Source organism: Centruroides sculpturatus, unplaced genomic scaffold, assembly GCF_000671375.1.
Source record: "Centruroides sculpturatus isolate CEXI.00-Female unplaced genomic scaffold, Cexi_2.0 scaffold577, whole genome shotgun sequence".
Taxonomy (NCBI): domain Eukaryota; kingdom Metazoa; phylum Arthropoda; class Arachnida; order Scorpiones; family Buthidae; genus Centruroides; species Centruroides sculpturatus.
This window is the reverse complement of record NW_019384834.1, coordinates 218,877-223,580: the sequence shown is the minus strand read 5'-3', so window position 1 is coordinate 223,580 and position 4,704 is coordinate 218,877. Positions and strand designations below refer to the sequence as shown.

The 4,704-nt window shown below is 33.0% G+C and overlaps 1 protein-coding gene and 1 long non-coding RNA gene across 3 annotated transcripts in view; one reads left to right on the top strand and one right to left on the bottom strand.

The window, feature by feature from the left end:
* The window catches only part of LOC111630189 (glyoxylate reductase/hydroxypyruvate reductase-like), a 103,187-nt gene that overhangs the window by 47,311 nt on the left and 51,172 nt on the right, over positions 1 to 4,704 (bottom strand). The gene's annotated exons all lie outside the window — the stretch shown is intronic.
* On the top strand, positions 611 to 1,546 carry LOC111630193. Its single transcript, XR_002757471.1, has 3 exons — positions 611 to 1,283; positions 1,364 to 1,438; positions 1,533 to 1,546. It is a non-coding gene; the product is annotated as an uncharacterized LOC111630193 (long non-coding RNA).

Genomic DNA, 4,704 nt, shown 5'->3' with positions numbered 1-4,704 from the left:
ATGGTATGTTTTATAGACAAAAAAATGGTATCAGTATGGGGTCAAAGATGGGGCCAAAATTAGCTGAATTAGTAATGATTGACATCGATAAAAAAATTATTAAAATTAGGGGTATAAAGACAATAATGAGGTATGTAGATGACTATTTAATAGTGTATAATAGAAATCTGATTAATAAAGAAACTATATATAATTTAATAAACAACATAGACAAGGTTATACAGTTTGATATTGAAGAAGAAGTTAATAAGAAAATTAATTATTTAGATATTACCATAGTGAATAATCCTAGAAAATTTGATTTTATAACTTATAAAAAATCTTGTAATGTAAGCAAAACTATTAATTACCATTCTTGTATTCCTGATTACATTAAAAAGAATGCATATATTGTCGAATTAAAAAACATATGTACTAGAATATCTGATAATTATAACATAAATATTAAACTAAAAGAATTAGATACCAAATTCCTTTTGAACGATTACCCAAACTTTATACTTAAAAAATGGAAAACATATTATTTAAAGAATAGATATAATACTAAGTTGAAAACTGATAAAATATATAAGAAGTTTCTATACATTAAAAATATCTTTGAAAAGTGCAGGAAAAGTATTAAGAATCATAATATTTGTTTGGCCCCATCTTTGACCAATAGTATTTCACAAAACATTTGTAAACATATTAATAATAATAGTAAAAATAATTTAGACCCTTTAAAAAAAGCTGGTGTGGTTTATAGAATTGAATGTGACTGTCATAATCCGTGTGTATATATAGGAGAAACCGGGCGTGTACTAGAAACTAGAGTTAAAGAACACGAAGCGGCCATTCGGCTTAAGTATAATAATTCTCCGTGGTTTAACCACATCAATAGTAATAATTGTAATATTAATAGAAACAATGTAAAAATTTTACATATTGAAAAAGATATTTATAAAAGAAAATTCAAAGAACATATAGAAATTAGAAAACAAAATAATAATAATTTAATAAATCAGTCGAAAGGGATGGAAATAAATTATAGCTGGTACAATCTAATAGATGGCGCTAGAATAAAATAAAAAATAAATGGTTATGTATTAAGACGTCATCACTTGATTACCGTTGTAAAGTGTTGGTGGTCTACTGTGTGACTTTGTAAAGTGTTGATGGTATGAAGTTAAAAATTTGTAGTGCTTTGGAATTATTTTTACAATTGTTTGTCAATGAATTTTTAATAATTAGTTGGTTTTGGTATGTTTATTATACACGTATGTGGAAAAAATTTTTTTAAACTTGTAAGTATAAGTATTGTTTAATATATTATTTGTATTAGCCTTATATTGTTTTATACAAAAAAAGATAATTGTAATTTTAGGATTCTTACAAATGTGTACAAAGTTTACCACCCCTACCCATGGAAATATCATTGTAATTACCACCAGCGGTTATTGTAGAGTTTTTCTCCAAAATTTATAATTTTGGTGTAGATATACATCTATGTCGTGTTTTAGTTAAACATTTTACGTTCTTTGTTATTGTTTTAGCACTGAAGAGGGATTGGAAAATATTAGACCAGCCCGAAATGCATTTGATGTAGTCTTTACAAAATAAACTTAATTTGCCAATACGATTGCTGTGAGATTGGTGTACCAAGAATAATTTTGGATTACAGAGACTAAAATCGTCATATTAACTAATATACAGCAAACCATTTATATATTTTTTCTATATGTATATAAGAGCGGGCAGGCCGCGACGGGGATGCTAGTATTATTAAATAAAATTGGAGTTGGGACTCAAAGTATTATAGACCCAAATTCGGGGAAAGGAGAGAAAAAACAAACGATAAAGAAGTGAGGAAGCTTGAAAAATTAAGGGTCCATATTTGCATAACAGAAAGTCTATTTAACCTTTCTCACTACTTTATCTTTTGGCCTTTCTCTCCTTTCCCCGAATTTGGGTCTATAATTCTTTGAGTCTCAACTTTAGCTTTATATAGTATTCCTTCCTCATTCACACATTTCCGAGTACAGTGGTGCCTCGAATAACGGACGCTGCGAACAACGGATTTTGTTTGGCCGTTACGTGACTCAAGCAATGGACTGGCTGCGAACAACGGACTTTCCGTTCGGCACTTACGTGAGGCGAACAAGTGCTGATGATGTTTCCACTCTTTTGCCGTTGTTAATGACAATCTGATATTTTTATAATATACAGTAGAACTTCCATTATTCGGACCTCCATTATACGGATTTTCGATTATCCGGATTGTTCAAAAATTTTACGAATTTGCTGATTTGCACTTGGCGAATTACGACACTATGTACGTGATGGAATGCATAATTTTTTTGTTTCAACAACGTCTCACCCAGCACAGTGGTCGTAAACTCTTAATTATATTTTACGTAGTAATAAAAATATAACTTGACATATGTATTTATAAATTATTTATATTCAAATTACATCATTTCTATGACCAAGAGCGGCGTAGGGCATGGACGACGTGGGCCACCTCATATACCTCGCGGTCCGAAGGGCCTCGCGGTCCGAAGGGCCTCGCGCCTCGAAGGTTTATGCATTACTTAAAAGCCGCGAACGCGACGAAAAAATTTTACTCGTCGTAAAACGATAAATAGTTTGTCAAACTTTTATTCATAAAAATGCAGTTTCGACTGCTTTTTATTTTATAAAATCCGTCTTCTTGCGCCACCAGAGGACCTTTAAAACAATAGGTAGTCTGTTAGCGTTGGTCAGTAGTAGTCTAAATTCAATACGAACGTTTGTTTCTTGAAAATTTGATCACGATTTAAATACAGTATTTACTTTTAATATTACCGATATGTTATCGAAAAGAAAACGTGTTGTATTATCATTAAAAAACAAATTAAAGTATTTGTTTCGATTATCCATGTTTGTTCGTTTTGTTAAGTTACTGCAGCGCAACACTTGGGCGATCTGCCAAGGAGAAATGCTTTCCGGGAGGTCTTTTTAAAGGTAACTTGCCCCTATTCAGACGTTACAAACGTGGAGTAAACCCGGAAAACTTTACGTGGCCAATCCGTCCTGGCTAGGCGCGAAACCCACGAGCGAACTCCCAGTGTTTAGGTGTTAGGGAACGGAACCGCTTGGCCACTGGGGGGCCGCAAGTAAGGCGACACCCGAAAATGTATTACTGTAAAAGCAAAGCAATATTTACCAGATTACAGTTGTTGTGTGTCTATTGTTCTCTTATAGCATGGAGACTTTTTGATCTAAACGAACGAGTTAACGTAGGCATATCACAGTTCGGATTAAATTTTAGTTCTAATTTCGAAATAGTCGTATTTTGAACTAAGCGAATTCGTATATTCTCCATTGGAACAAAAGTACAGTTACGAACTAAAGGGATTTTCTTGTGACGATGTCGTGCGTAGATAATTTTTAAATATTTTTAATTTAGAAAATCTGCATTCAGCCGATGCAGAAGCAATAGGAATGGTTAATAGAATTCGTAAACTAAAAGTTAGATTCGAGGCAAAATTAAAACATAAGCCTCAGGATGTCCAAAAAACCAAAATAAATGCTGATACAAAATAGGGTGCATGCAGTAAAGTTTTTTTTCCACAAAAATTTTATTAGATGCATCCAGGAAGGGATATATGAACCAGGGGCGTGCCGTGACATTTGACGATAGGGAAGCTGTGTTTCTGTAAGAAGACGACATCCAGGGGCAATCAGTCAATCGCGCGTCAGTGATGGTCTAGGGTCCATTCGTATCGTTTATTCGATAAGCCAGTAAAAACCGTAGACTTCTCTAAATGCATTTTTAATATCACAATTACATTCCGAATCGCTAGCCACGATATAAGGGCTACAATTAAAAATAAAATAATAAAAACTTACTCGGTGAAATAAAATATGTGGTGGATGTACCGGTACATACAAAATATTCTTCAATTATATGAATATACTTTAAAGAAAATTATAATTAAATATAGCTTTGTAAAGAAACGTACATAAAAATATAAAATATTCTTTACTTTTTAAATCTTAAAACAATGCACTTAGTCAAATAGCTCCCTACGAGTGGCTAATGGATGGAATCGAAGACGGTTGCAGAGCGTGCATACACGCGGACTGCCAAATCCCCAGGGTGCCGATACCGGTCAATGTCAAATACCTCTTTTGTCGCATCACTAGTATATCTCAAAGGACGCGACAGGGCTGTTGTAGATTTTAAACGTTTCTCACCATAGCTGTAAAAATCTAAATATGTTAAACTTAATAGTCATTTGTTTTCTAACTAATTCGTTTTAGGACCAGGTGTTGTCCACGGAAATTTCCAAAATTTACAACTTTTCGGTCACTCTCGTTGAACTGGAAAAATTTCTGTCTTTATTACATCTAATACAGTATTTCGAAGAAATCAGTCCCCACTGTACTCGGCTATAGATTGGGTCGGTTAAGCTTTTGTTTAAGTAATATTCCGGCTCTTTCATCGGGGTTTTGTTTACGTCCCAGATTCCCTAATCTCTTAATTATTTAACTACTTCTTAAGTAGAAATAAGTCGAAACCAGTTATTTTGTACTCGAATATTTGTAGTCTCGGGAAAAAAGTGGAAAGACAAATTTTTATGACAAACGGATACATAAATCGTAAATTTAAGGAAAATACATTCTAGAGCTTTTTCTGTACCTGGTGCATCTCTCTCATTCATTAAATTTAGTTGTAAATGA